This window comes from Lithobates pipiens, unplaced genomic scaffold (assembly GCF_037356315.1).
Source record: "Lithobates pipiens isolate NorthernLeopardFrog02 unplaced genomic scaffold, aLitPip1_a1.2 Scaffold_10, whole genome shotgun sequence".
Lineage (NCBI taxonomy): Eukaryota > Metazoa > Chordata > Amphibia > Anura > Ranidae > Lithobates > Lithobates pipiens.
In genome coordinates this window covers 6,863,274-6,879,062 of record NW_027507686.1, presented here as the reverse complement: position 1 = coordinate 6,879,062, position 15,789 = coordinate 6,863,274, and the positions used below count along the sequence as shown (strand labels likewise).

General features: G+C 49.4%; 1 protein-coding gene across 1 annotated transcript in view; it reads left to right on the top strand.

The window, feature by feature from the left end:
* Window positions 1-452: 452 nt before the first annotated feature.
* The window catches only part of LOC143927314 (carbohydrate sulfotransferase 5-like), a 52,633-nt gene continuing 37,296 nt past the window's right edge, over window positions 453-15,789 (top strand). The window contains exon 1 of the mRNA XM_077451323.1: window positions 453-625. The gene's annotated coding sequence lies outside the window, so the exon portion shown is untranslated. The remainder of the gene's footprint in view (window positions 626-15,789) is intronic.

Below are 15,789 nucleotides of genomic sequence, written 5' to 3'. Positions count from 1 at the left end.
GCTCCGGCTGGATTTTGCTTCTAATCCCCTTGTGGAGGCTTCCAATTGTGGATGGACATTTTATGGTTACACAACCAATCACATCGCTATAATCTTTTTATATGGACTATAAACTGAAGGACTGATAAATGAATGGTCGTGGAACGAATCATCTGAGTTTCCATTATTTCTTATGGGGAAATTCGCTTTGATATAAGAGTGCTTTGGATTACAGGCATGTTTCCGTAACGAATTATACTCGCAATCCAAGGTTTTACTATCCCCCCCCACTGATACCAATGATGGGGCACTATTCCTCTCTGTGTATATAGAGGTGCCCCAGTATCACCTCCCCGTATATTGTACAATATGGGTGTCTCTATGGAAGGTGACTCTATAAATTCCTCCTTACTGTACATTGTATACACCCGACCCGTCCTCTGTAGTGCACACCTCGGTGTCCTCCGGTGTGTGTCGGTCGGGGTCGGGCTGAGCTCGCAGGGTTGTAGGGTTGGATGTCCGGTGACTCGGCCCCCCTTCCACCGCCCGGGACCCCAGAGGGGGCGGCACTGAGCTCCGCCCACCACCCGACACCCGGAGCCACGTCTGAATGAGACTCATTGTGAGCGGAGAGCGGAGAGGAGAGGTGAGAGCACCGGGGGAGGGGGAGGGGAGGGGGCATCGTCCTTCACTCGGGAGACACCGACCACCTTCACCTACCTACCCAACATCAACCTGCCACTACAGCACCCATCATATAACCAGCACCCAGCCTGGCACTACAGCACCCATCATATACCCAGCACCCAGCCTGGCACTACAGCACCCATCATATACCCAGCACCCAGCCTGGCACTACAGCACCCATCATATACCCAGCACCCAGCCTGGCACTACAGCACCCATCATATACCCAGCACCCAGCCTGGCACTACAGCACCCATCATATACCCAGCACCCAGCCTGGCACTACAGTACCCATCATATACCCAGCACCCAGCCTGGCACTACAGCACCCATCATATACCCAGCACCCAGCCTGGCACTACAGCACCCATCATATACCCAGCACCCAGCCTGGCACTACAGCACCCATCATATACCCAGCACCCAGCCTGGCACTACAGCACCCATCATATACCCAGCACCCAGCCTGGCACCACAGCACCCATCATATACCCAGCACCCATCATATACCCAGCCTGGCACCACAGCACCCATCATATACCCAGCACCCATCATACAACCAGCCTGGGCACAGCACCCATCATATACCCAGCACCCATCATTTACCCAGCCTGGCACTACAGCACCCATTATATACCCAGCACCCATCATACAACCAACCTGGGCACAGCACCCATCATATACCCAGCACCCAGCCTGACACTAAAGCACCCATCATACACCCAGCAGACAAACTACACTGATCACACAACCTGGACACAGCAGAGCTCCCACCATAAACACATTACCCAGAACTCACTGTGCGCCCACCATACACACAGCACTCAATCTACTTTGATCACTCAGCATGGGCATGGCATCCAAAATACACTGGCTACCCAACATACACACAACACCCAGAATAAACCTAGCCTGGCACCCAGCAACTAGCCTACCCTACTTTACTAAGCACCCAGCCTACCCTACTATACCGAGCACCCAGCCTACCCTACTATACTGAGCACCCAGCCTACCCTGCTATACCGAGCACCCAGCCTACCCTACTATACCGAGCACCCAGACTACCCTACTATACGAGCACCCAGCCTACCCTATTATAACGAGCACCCAGCCTACCCTACTATACTGAGCACTCAGCCTTCCCTACTATACCGAGCACCCAGCCTACCCTTCTATACTGAGCACTCAGCCTTCCCTACTATACCGAGCACCCAGCCTACCCTACTATACCGAGCACCCAGCCTACCCTACTATACCAAGCACCCAGCCTACCCTAATATACCGAGCACCAAGCCTACCCTACTATACCGAGCACCCAGCCTACCCTACTAAACCGAGCACCCAGACTTCCCTACTATACCGAGCACCCAGCCTACCCTACTATACTGAGCACCCAGCCTACCCTACTATACTGAGCACCCAGCCTACCCTACTATACCGAGCATCCAGCCTTCCCTACTATACTGGGCACCCAGCCTACTCTGATATACTGAGCACCCAGCCTACCCTACTATACTGAGCACCCAGCCTACCCTACTATACTGAGCACCCAGCCTACCCTACTATACTGAGCACCCAGCCTACCCTTCTATACTGAGCACCCAGCCTACCCTTCTATACTGAGCACCCAGCCTATCCTACTATACTGAGCACCCAGCCTACCCTACTATACTGAGCACCCAGCCTACCCTACTATACAGAGAATCATAGGCAAGCGCAGCCTTTTGCATTAGGGTGTGCACTACAAAGCTCAAACATATGTATGTAGGGCAGTAGGACAATGGACAGTGTCAGTAAGGCAGAGATTAATGTCTTATTATTTTTTAGTATGACTTTTTTTACATTTGTATTCGTTATTATTACAGTATGTTTTTATATCATTCTTACTATTAATTTGTTTTTTTTCATTTTAAAATTTTTTCACACCCCCATTGGGGGCTTTTGTGAAATATCAATGGTCTAAACAGAGGACAGAGATTCCGTCTCTCTTTCTCTGCAGCCAAGCATCAATGGGGAATCTGCCCAGCACTGAGTGATTATAGTTTGCCCAGGCACACCTGGCACACCCCGTGCACAAGCTTATGCTGAACACCCAGCGTATGTTTCCATACCGAGCACCCTGCGCTTGGATTACTTTTATATATCTGTGCAGTTTGTAATAGTTGTGATGTTTATGCTGCATTTTGCACTTTTCTGTATATAATTCTAGTTTTGTTTAGTTTATTTTCTTTTTTATTTGTTCACTTTTCTCATTTTTGTTCATATTTTTATTTTTATTTTTTCTTATTATATTTGTTGAAAATTCTCTGTCCTGTATTCCTGGTCCTGTGCTTTCCCTTTCCATACTTCTTCATTGATATTTCATTTATATTTAATTCCATTGTTTACACTCATTGATGTCTTTATGTTTAGTATTTCCAGCTTTATTATTTTATATTTATATGACCTTTTCCCCCATTATTGTATCTTTCCTTTATTTTTTATGTCTTGGTTTCTGTTTGCATAGACGAGTGTCACCCAGTCCCTACTTAAAACGTGCTGAATTTTGATCCATCAATGAATGGGTAGCTTTGGCCGGATAGAGCGTCCTGTACCAGGCAGTAAAAACGCAAAGTGTCCTTTAACCGGTTCCCGACCCGGCGCACGCCGATATACGTCAGCAGAATGGCACGGGCAGGCAAATGGGCGTACCTGTACGTTCCTTTAAATTTGCTGCCGTGCCATCGCGTGCGCGCCGCTGGTGGCGCACGCACGCGCCGGCTGGGTCCTCCATGAGTCGGGTCCCGCGGACTCGATCGCCGCGGGGATACTCACGATCGTCTAACGGGGAGATGCTAATGTAAAACAAGCATCTCCCCATTCTGCCTAGTGACAGTGTCTCCCGATCACAGCAGAGATCAGTGACGTGTCACACGTAGCCACGCCCACCTCTCACAGTTAGAAACACGCCCCAGGACACACTTAAAGCGGGAGTCCGCCGGGAGTCCGCCTTTTTTTTTTTTTTTAAAGCCAGCAGCTACAAATACTGCAGCTGCTGACTTTTAAAATAATGACACTTACCCGCCCAGTGCGCCCGCGATGTCGGCACCCGAAGCCGATCTCTCGATCGTCTCTCGGGTGCTGCCGCCGCCATCTTGGGTGTGGGAATCAGGAAGTGGAGCCTTTCGGCTTCATTTCCCGGTTCCCTACTGCCCATGCACGAGTCGCGCTGCGCAATAAGGATGGTCCCCGCTGTCTCTGGGATCCGTGTGTTTCCCAGCAGGCAGCGGGGGGACCTTCGGAAAGGGGCGTAGATTCTGCGGAAAGGGGCGTACCTTCTGCAGAATCTACGCCGGAAGTGGGTGCAGATACCTGTACTGTACAGGTACCTGCACCCCCCTCCCCCCTGAAAGGTGCCAATTGTGGCGCCGGAGGGGGGGGAGGATTCCAATGAGCGGAAGGTCCACTTTAGGGTGGACCTCCGCTTTAACCCTTACCCTGCCCCCCCTTCACTGCCAATGTCATTTACACAGGAATCAGTGCATTTCTATAGCACTGATTGCTGTATAAATGACAATGGTCCTAAAAATGTATCAAAAATGTCTGACGTGCCCGCCATAATGTCGCAAGCCATGATAAAAATTACAGATCGCCGCCATTACTAGTAAAATAAAAATAAAAACATTAATAAAAATGCCATAAAACTATCCCGTTTTGTAAACGTTATAACTTTTGTGCAAACCAGTAAACGCTTATTGCGGTTTTTTTTTAACCAAAAATATGTAAAAGAATACGTATCGGCCTAATCTGAAGAAAAAAAAAAATGTTATATATTTTTTGGAGGATATTTATTTTAGCAAAATGTTAAAAATAATGTTTTTTTTTTCAAAATTGTCGCTTTTTTGTTTTGTTTATAGCGCAAAAAATAAAAACCCGCAGGGGTGATCAAATACCACCAAAAGAAAGCTCTATTTGTGGGGAAAAAAAAAACCACATCAATTTTGTTTGGGAGCCACGTCGCGCAATTGTCGGTTAAAGCGACGCAGTGCCGAATCGCAAAAAGTGCTCTGGTCAGGAAGGGTGGTAAAGCCTTCCGGGGCTGAAGCGGTTAACATTATTGGTAATTGGAAAATTGCACCCTTGCATTTCTGATTGGAGTAGGTGGAAGATCAATACACTATTGCTTACTTTTCAACTACAGTGAGGAAAAAAAAAAAAAGTATTTGATCCCCCTGCAGATTTTGTACGTTTGCCGGCTGACAAAAAAAAAAAAAGATCAGTCTGTGATATTACTAAAATATATACTAGAGGGCATGTGTAATACAAACACCTGATAAATTCAAATAAACAATAGCGTGCGATTGAGCAAATATCAATGTGTAATCTACATATCACATGGAATTCTTGATATGATAATAAATAAAAATAAAAAGAGTAAAGTCTTCCGAAAAGTGATAAACAATCCTCTGAAAAAGTGATAGATAAAAAAGTGCAACGTGCAATAAGCAAAAATAAAGTGACTTTCTTCTGTGCAAAAAAAAAAAAAGGAAGATAAAGTGCAATATGATTTTTTCTTTGCTGGTGACACCCGCTTCTGTGCACGGGCATCCAATTAAAATTTGTAGTGCACGGTGATAACCCAAAAGTGATGACCTCTTCCGTGCGGTCCACTATCGTAATAGATGGCCTCTTACCTCACGGCTGTGGGGTAACAGCATGTATGCAATAGTCACAGGAAAATCCTGATGAAGGATTTATCAGGATATCCCCTGATGAAGTCACGTGACCGTGACGACACGCGCAGGGACACAGAGGCATTGGAAGTGACGCTCGGTGCTCGTGGTTTTTAAACTGAATGTCATTTTGTAAATGTGAGTATCTTGTATCTTCTGTTCTATTTCATAAATCAAGTTGTTTAAGACATACTGCACTATAGTGATGGCCGAACGGTTCGCCCGGCGGTCGTTTCGCGGCGAATTTCCGACTTTCGCCGTCCGCGGGTTCGAACGCCTTTTTCCGTCGTTCGCCCCGGCGGACTTACGTGTTTAATGTATACAAGAACTTTAACCTTTCGTGACACGTTTATCATGTGTTACAGGACAACCAATTGAGACATGACAGCTCATGGACACTTGGACATTCCCCCTAACCTATAAATACACCCGATCCGGTGGCCATTTTACATTCTTTCTTCTGTCACTGTAGGGAAAGGATCCTGTGTGGAGTAGGGACAGAGAAAACGCTAGCTATTTGGTACACAAAAGTTCTTTTCAGGACTGGTATAGGTGTTAGGTCAGCAGCCTGAGTTTCTTTTGTCAGTTTAGATAAAGGGACAGAGCGCTGTATGCTGCTATTTTAGGGACAGCTCAGCCAGATTAGTCTTTCTTCATCATCATCATCATCATCATCATTAGCTGTTACTATCAGGTCCACAAAAGAGCTGTTCCAGCTAATCGTTCCAGCCTACTCTTTTTTGCCAATTTGTATAGGGACAGGCAGGAAGCAGTGTGTCAGGCAGTGAGGATAATTTTAAAGACTTGCTGTTACTATTAGTTCCACAAAGGTTCTTTTCAGGACTGGTATCAGTGGTACGGTAATAGGCTTGTACACGTATAATATTCTTTCTTCCAAATATAGAAAGAATATTATACTTGACTGCTGCCCTTCTGCTGCAGTCTGCTAATCATTCACAACTCACTTGTTCCACAAAGCTCTTTATCAGGACTGGTAACTTGGTCTGTCTAGGGTGCTACGGTACATAGGCTTGGGTGCGGTACAGTCTGCTGTTCTGTAAGGACCGCTATCGGTCCACAATACATAGGGTTGCCGTGCACTACTGCTGACCGCTGCCCTATACTGCAGCAGTCCTTCATTGGTATAGGGACTGACGTACAGTCTGCTAATCACTAACACACAACCTGCTTGGTCCACAAAAGTTCTTATAAGGACTGGTAACTTGGTATAGGGTGCTACGGTACATAGGCCTGAGTGCGTTACAGTCTGCTGTTCTGTAAGGACCGCTATCGGTCCACAATACATAGGGTTGCCGTGCACTACTGCTGACCGCTGCCCTATACTGCAGCAGTCCTTCAGCGGTATAGGGACTGACGCACAGTCTGCTAAACACTAACACACAACCTGCTTGGTCCACAAAAGTTTTTATAAGGACTGGTAACTTGGTATAGGGTGCTACGGTACATAGGCCTGAGTGCAGTACAGTCTGCTGTTCTGTAAGGACCGCTATCGGTCCACAATACATAGGGTTGCCGTGCACTACTGCTGACCGCTGCCCTATACTGCAGCAGTCCTTCATTGGTATAGGGACTGACGTACAGTCTGCTAATCACTAACACACAACCTGCTTGGTCCACAAAAGTTCTTATAAGGACTGGTAACTTGGTATAGGGTGCTACGGTACATAGGCCTGAGTGCGTTACAGTCTGCTGTTCTGTAAGGACCGCTATCGGTCCACAATACATAGGGTTGACGTGCACCACTGCTGACCGCTGCCCTATACTGCAGCAGTCCTTCAGCGGTATAGGGACTGACGTACAGTCTGCTAAACACTAATACACAACCTGCTTGGTCCACAAAAGTTCTTATAAGGACTGGTAACTTGGTATAGGGTGCTACGGTACATAGGCTTGAGTGCGGTACAGTCTGCTGTTCTGTAAGGACCGCTATCGGTCCACAATAGATAGGGTTGACGTGCACCACTGCTGACCGCTGCCCTATACTGCAGCAGTCCTTCAGCGGTATAGGGACTGACGCACAGTCTGCTAAACACTAACACACAACCTGCTTGGTCCACAAAAGTTTTTATAAGGACTGGTAACTTGGTATAGGGTGCTACGGTACATAGGCCTGAGTGCGTTACAGTCTGCTGTTCTGTAAGGACCGCTATCGGTCCACAATACATAGGGTTGCCGTGCACTACTGCTGACCGCTGCCCTATACTGCAGCAGTCCTTCATTGGTATAGGGACTGACGTACAGTCTGCTAATCACTAACACACAACCTGCTTGGTCCACAAAAGTTCTTATAAGGACTGGTAACTTGGTATAGGGTGCTACGGTACATAGGCCTGAGTGCGTTACAGTCTGCTGTTCTGTAAGGACCGCTATCGGTCCACAATACATAGGGTTGACGTGCACCACTGCTGACCGCTGCCCTATACTGCAGCAGTCCTTCAGCGGTATAGGGACTGACGTACAGTCTGCTAAACACTAATACACAACCTGCTTGGTCCACAAAAGTTCTTATAAGGACTGGTAACTTGGTATAGGGTGCTACGGTACATAGGCTTGAGTGCGGTACAGTCTGCTGTTCTGTAAGGACCGCTATCGGTCCACAATACATAGGGTTGCCGTGCACTACTGCTGACCGCTGCCCTATACTGCAGCAGTCCTTCATTGGTATAGGGACTGACGTACAGTCTGCTAATCACTAACACACAACCTGCTTGTTCCACAAAAGTTCTTATAAGGACTGGTAACTTGGTATAGGGTGCTACGGTACATAGGCTTGAGTGCGGTACAGTCTGCTGTTCTGTAAGGACCGCTATCGGTCCACAATAGATAGGGTTGACGTGCACCACTGCTGACCGCTGCCCTATACTGCAGCAGTCCTTCAGCGGTATAGGGACTGACGTACAGTCTGCTAAACACTAATACACAACCTGCTTGGTCCACAAAAGTTCTTATAAGGACTGGTAACTTGGTATAGGGTGCTACGGTACATAGGCTTGAGTGCGGTACAGTCTGCTGTTCTGTAAGGACCGCTATCGGTCCACAATAGATAGGGTTGACGTGCACCACTGCTGACCGCTGCCCTATACTGCAGCAGTCCTTCAGCGGTATAGGGACTGACGTACAGTCTGCTAAACACTAATACACAACCTGCTTGGTCCACAAAAGTTCTTATAAGGACTGGTAACTTGGTATAGGGTGCTACGGTACATAGGCTTGAGTGCGGTACAGTCTGCTGTTCTGTAAGGACCGCTATCGGTCCACAATACATAGGGTTGCCGTGCACTACTGCTGACCGCTGCCCTATACTGCAGCAGTCCTTCATTGGTATAGGGACTGACGTACAGTCTGCTAATCACTAACACACAACCTGCTTGTTCCACAAAAGTTCTTATAAGGACTGGTAACTTGGTATAGGGTGCTACGGTACATAGGCTTGAGTGCGGTACAGTCTGCTGTTCTGTAAGGACCGCTATCGGTCCACAATAGATAGGGTTGACGTGCACCACTGCTGACCGCTGCCCTATACTGCAGCAGTCCTTCAGCGGTATAGGGACTGACGTACAGTCTGCTAAACACTAATACACAACCTGCTTGGTCCACAAAAGTTCTTATAAGGACTGGTAACTTGGTATAGGGTGCTACGGTACATAGGCTTGAGTGCGGTACAGTCTGCTGTTCTGTAAGGACCGCTATCGGTCCACAATAGATAGGGTTGACGTGCACCACTGCTGACCGCTGCCCTATACTGCAGCAGTCCTTCAGCGGTATAGGGACTGACGTACAGTCTGCTAAACACTAATACACAACCTGCTTGGTCCACAAAAGTTCTTATAAGGACTGGTAACTTGGTATAGGGTGCTACGGTACATAGGCTTGAGTGCGGTACAGTCTGCTGTTCTGTAAGGACCGCTATAGGTCCACAATAGATAGGGTTGACGTGCACCACTGCTGACCGCTCACCTATACTGCAGCAGTCCTTCAGCGGTATAGGGACTAAGAGTTTTGTCACAGGGTCATTTAAAAAATGACATGCAGAGGAAGAGGCAGGCCCTTCCGCAGGGGTGGTAGGGGTAGGGCAGGAGCAACAGGCTTGAGCCAAAGTGGGAAGTTGCAGAAGGTGCGTTCAATTACTTTAAAGGATGCACCAGACTTGGTTGAGTGGCTCGCTCAGCCTTACTCTTCTGCACCCTCCTCATCCTCTCGATCTGCACCCTCTTCTTCACTCTCTGCTATGTGCACCCCCAAAGACACTACCACCAACAACACGACCACCACCACCACCACCACATACCTTCCGCTTGAGTCACTGGAATTATTTTCCGATCCATATCAAGAGGACATTTCTGATGCGCAGCCACTCTTGGTATTGGATCAGGAAGAGGAGGTAGCAACAAGCGCTACTCAGCAGTCTGACGCCAGTACCCAGATCAGCCCAAGGAGGAGGTTGGTCCCCGGTGTTGCTGCCTACTCTACTTATAGCGGTGGGGAAGGTGACGTTGATGATGACGTGTCTAGTGATGTCACGTGGGTGCCCACAAGAGAGGAAGAGGAGGGGAGTTCAGAGGGAGATATGGACCAGCAGATAGGGAGGAGAAGCAGCAATGACTTACATTGCACAGCAGGGACAAAGCAGACTGCAAATGTATCAGGAGCGAGTCATCGACCATGTACGGTCACATCTGGCGCTCCCAGGACACCGGCACATGGCTCCGCAGTGTGGGCTTTTTTTAACGTGTCCGCTGCTGACAATAGCGTTGCCATCTGCAATCTTTGCAGTCAACGCGTTAGTCGCGGTAAGCCCAATACTCACCTAGGGACGACCGCCTTAAGAAGGCACATGAGCAGCCATCACCGAGCCCAGTGGGAGCAACGGAACACACAAAGCCACACTGCAGGCTCTCACCGTCCAGCCTCGTCTTCTACTTCTCCTTCTCCTCTCTCCTCACAATTGTCCTCCACTCCACCTTCCATCACGCCAAGCTCACATTTTTCTGCAAAAAGGCAGGCTTCCGTGGGCCTAATGTTTGAGCGTAAAAAAATGATGACGCCGGATAACCCTCTTGCCCAACGGTTGGCGGCTGGCTTGTCAGAACTCATAGCCCGCCAACTACTGCCATATAAACTGGTGGACTCGGAGGCCTTTCGCAAATTTGTGGCCATTGGAACACCACAATGGAAGGTCCCAGGAAGGAAGTATTTCTCAGAGAAGGGCATCCCAGAGCTATATGGCCATGTTCAGCGGCAAGTGAATGTATCTCTGGCACACAGTGTCGGTGCCAAGATACATCTGACCACAGACACGTGGTCTAGCAAACACGGGCAGGGAAGGTATATCAGTTTTACTGCCCACTGGGTGAACCTTCTGACGGCCGTCAAGCATGTAACCCGTGGCACCCGTGTAGATTTGGTTTTACCGCCACGGATTGCATGCAGGCCTGACTCTTCTTCTCCTCCTCCTACTCCATCCTCCTCCCTCTCCTCCTCAGCTGCCTCCTCCTTTTCCGCTGCTAGCGTCTCTTCCACTGCACCGCCCAAGCTCCCCAGAACCTATTCCACATGCCAGGTGAGACGTTGCCATGCCGTGCTGCGTCTGTTGTGCCTGGAAGCAAAGAGCCACACTGGCCCGGCACTCCTTTCAGCTTTGCGTTCACAGGCAGATGAGTGGCTAACACCGCTCAATTTGACAGTTGGTAAAGTGGTGTGTGACAACGGTGCCAATCTGCTTAGCGCATTGAAACAGGGCAAAATCACGCACGTGCCGTGCATGGCACACGTCTTAAACTTGGTCGTGCAGCGATTCCTTGTCAAATACCCTGGGGTCCAGGACATCTTGCGGCAGGCAAGGAAAATCTCGGCCCATTTCAGAAGATCTTACACGGCCATGGCTCGCCTTGCTGACATTCAGCGGCGACACCATCTGCCGGTCAGACGTCTTATTTGCGATTGCCCGACGCGATGGAACTCAACCTTCTATATGCTTGATAGGCTGCTCCAGCAGAAACGTGCAGTTAACGTCTACCTGTATGAACTCTGCGAAAGAAACGGTTCTGGGGAGCTGGGTTTTTTTTCACCGCGCCAGTGGCTGCTCATGCGCGACACATGCAGACTTCTGCGGCCATTTGAGGAGATCACCAAACTGGTCAGTCGCAGCCATGGCGCCATCAGTGACATGGTACCTTATGCCTTCTTTCTGGAGCGTGCATTGCGTCGTGTCATTGATCAGGCTGTGGAGGAGCAGGAGCGGGAAGATGAGGAAGTCGCAATGCTGGATGAATTCCCAGGGGGGGCTACTCTATCTGAGACAAGTCAACAACAGGAGTCTGATGAGGAGTCAGAGGAGGATGGTGCCGGGGCGGATGAGCAGGAGCAAGAAGAGCATGCTTTAAACCTTTCTGGGATCCCTGTTGTGCGAGGATGGGGAGAGGAGAATGAAGAGGACGACATTATCCTGGATGATGAGCAGGAGCCAGGCCACCACACCGCTTCCACTTTAGTGCAAATGGGGGCCTTCATGCTCCAGTGTTTTAATAGGGACCCCCGTATAAAAAGCATGAGGGTCAAGGACCAGTACTGGGTGGCAACGTACTTAGACCCCCGGTACAAACACAAAATGGCGGAAATGTTACCGCCGTCGCAGAGGGCTGTCAGAATGCAGCACTTCCAGGCCTTGCTTCGAGAAATGCTGCATTCTGCTTTTGCGTGCGCTGGCAGAGGAGCAATTCCCACTCCCAGAGAAGGATTTGCGGGTACCAATCCAACAGCGCCTGCAAGAAGAGGCCGGTTTGAAGATGTGTTGGTGACTTCGGATATGAGGTCATTCTTTCAGCCGACCCATCGACAGGTGTCATCCGGATCCAGCATCAGGGAACGCCTAGACCGTCAGGTGTCCGACTACATTGGGTTAACGGCCGATGTGGACGCTCTGAGGAGTGATGAACCCCTAGACTACTGGGTGGGCAGGCTTGACCTCTGGCCAGAGCTTGCCCAATTTGCAATCGAACTGTTGGCTTGCCCCTCATCCAGTGTCCTGTCCGAAAGGACGTTCAGCGCAGCAGGGGGGATTGTGACCGATAAGCGTACTCGCCTAGCTCACCACAGTGTTAACTACCTCACATTTCTAAAAATGAATGAGGCATGGATCTCGGAGGAATTCAACACATGTGATCAGTAGACCATGTATATGTCTATAAACAATTTTTGGAATCAAGCACACAGACCTTCTTAATTCATTTGGCTCACTTCCCTGACCCAAAAAAGCACACCGTACTATATGCCCCTACCCTCCTCTTTGAAGAGGTTGAGCGGTGTCATATTTCTACTGGGGCTGCTTATTATGAGGGGTTCCCACCATCCCTGTGCTGTGCTGACTTCCTCCTGGGTGTTCTTATTATGAGGGGCTCCCACCATCCCTGTGCTGTGCTGACTTCCTCCTGGGGGTTCTTATTATGAGGGGATCACACCATCCCTGTGCTGTGCTGACTTCCTCCTGGGGCTGCTTACGGTGCTGCTGTCAGCGCTGTATGTCACGGAGCTGCTGTCAGCGCTGTATGTCACGGAGCTGCTGTCAGCGCTGTATGTCACGGAGCTGCTGTCAGCGCTGTATGTCACGGAGCTGCTGTCAGCGCTGTATGTCACGGAGCTGCTGTCAGCGCTGTATGTCACGGAGCTGCTGTCAGCGCTGTATGTCACGGAGCTGCTGTCAGCGCTGTATGTCACGGAGCTGCTGTCAGCGCTGTATGTCACGGAGCTGCTGTCAGCGCTGTATGTCACGGAGCTGCTGTCAGCGCTGTATGTCACGGAGCTGCTGTCAGCGCTGTATGTCACGGTGCTGCTGTCAGCGCTGTATGTCACGGAGCTGCTGTCAGCGCTGTATGTCACGGAGCTGCTGTCAGTGCTGTATGTCACGGAGCTGCTGTCAGCGCTGTATGTCACGGAGCTGCTGTCAGCGCTGTATGTCACGGAGCTGCTGTCAGCGCTGTATGTCACGGTGCTGCTGTCAGCGCTGTATGTCACGGAGCTGCTGTCAGCGCTGTATGTCACGGAGCTGCTGTCAGCGCTGTATGTCACGGAGCTGCTGTCAGCGCTGTATGTCACGGAGCTGCTGTCAGCGCTGTATGTCACGGAGCTGCTGTCAGCGCTGTATGTCACGGTGCTGCTGTCAGCGCTGTATGTCACGGAGCTGCTGTCAGCGCTGTATGTCACGGAGCTGCTGTCAGTGCTGTATGTCACGGAGCTGCTGTCAGCGCTGTATGTCACGGAGCTGCTGTCAGCGCTGTATGTCACGGAGCTGCTGTCAGCGCTGTATGTCACGGTGCTGCTGTCAGCGCTGTATGTCACGGAGCTGCTGTCAGCGCTGTATGTCACGGAGCTGCTGTCAGCGCTGTATGTCACGGAGCTGCTGTCAGCGCTGTATGTCACGGAGCTGCTGTCAGCGCTGTATGTCACGGAGCTGCTGTCAGCGCTGTATGTCACGGTGCTGATGTCAGTGCTCTGTATTACGGTGCTGCTGTCAGTGCTCTGTATCTCCTGCACCCTCTTGTTTGCCTACCCTGGTCCCTGACCTTCCCTCTCCTCCATTGCCTTCATTAGCTCCATAGTCCTGAATTGTCAGAACAATTTCCCAAATAAAAAAAAAATGCTTGTAGTTATCGATCCCAAATTCACCTCATACATGTATTATGCTATTGTCCAGGTGGTGGGACTACGTGCTACCCCCTAATAATTACCCCGTGGCCGCAAATTCGACCTAAAGGTTTGCGAAATTCGCCTCCCATTGAAGTCAATGGAGCCCGCGGCGAACGGTCGTTTTCGCGAACGTTTGTGTCCGTTCGCGTTTCGCGTTCGCGAAACGTCCCGTCGGAAGTTCGTCCATCACTACTGCACTATCCTGGAATCCCCTTCTTCTTCCCTCTGCCATCTTACATATACTTTCACTGTGGGAATTAAGAGCGAAGGAGCACACCTCCATCTCCACATTGAAAACACACATGCACAGGAGTCCGGTCACCATTCAGTTTAAAAACCACGAGCGCCGCGCTTGCCAGAGTCACTTCTGGTGCCTCTGTGTCCCTTACGTGTGTTGTCGCGGTCACGTGACTTCATCAGGGGAATCCTGAAACCACACATTACACAGGAGTTCGGTCACCATTCAGTTTAAAAACCACCAGCGCCGCGCTTGCCAGAGTCACTTCCAGGTGCCTCTGTGTCCCTTACGCGTGTCGTCGTGGTCACGTGACTTCATCAGGGGAATTCTGAAAACACACATACACAGGAGTCCATACACCATTCAGTTTAAAAACCACCAGCGCTGCGCTTGCCAGAGTCACTTCCAGGTGCCTCTGTGTCCCTTACGCGTGTCGTCGTGGTCACGTGACTTCATCAGGGGAATCCTGAAAACACACATACACAGGAGTCCGGTCACCATTCAGTTTAAAAACCACCAGCGCCGCGCTTGCCAGAGTCACTTCCAGGTGCCTCTGTGTCCCTTACGCGTGTCGTCGTGGTCACGTGACTTCATCAGGGGAATTCTGAAAACACACATACACAGGAGTCCGGTCACCATTCAGTTTAAAAAGCATGAGCGCCACGCTTGCCAGAGTCACTTCCTTTGCCTCTGTGTCCCTACGCGTGTCGTCATGGTCATGTGACTTCATCAGGGGAATCCTGAAAACACACATACGCAGGAGTCTGGTTACCATTCAGTTTAAAAACCACGAGCGCCGCTCTTGCCATAGTCACTTCCGGTGCCTCTGTGTCCCTTACGCGTGTCGTCGCGGTCCTGTGACTTCATCAGGGGAATCCTGATGAATTCTTCATCAGGAATTTCCTGTGACTATTGCATACACGCTGTTACCCCACAGCCGTGAGGTAAGAGGCCATCTATTACCATAGTGCACCGCACGGAAGAGGTCATCACTTTTGGGTTATCACCGTGCACTACAAATTTTAATTGGATGCCCATGCACAGAAGCGGGTGTCACCAGCAAAGAAAAAAACATATTTTTTTTTGCACAGAAGAAAGAAAGTCACTTTATTTTTGCTTATTGCACGTTGCACTTTTTTATCTATCACTTTTTCAGAGGATTGTTTATCACTTTTCGGATGACTTTACTCTTTTTTATTTTTGTTGATTACCATATCAAGAATTCCATGTGATATGTACAGTACACATTGATATTTGCTCAATCGCACCTTATCGTTTTTTGTTTATGTAGATTTATGAGGTGTTTCTTTTACACGTGCCCTCTGGTCTATATTTTAGTACTATTTACCAGAGCGGCACTATTTCTGTTTTTTGATTTCCTTTTGTGGTTATGGAGTAACCTCCCAGTGCCCTGCAGCAGTTATCACTTCTTCTTTTTCATTGCAGCGGGGGAATACTTACTATATATTT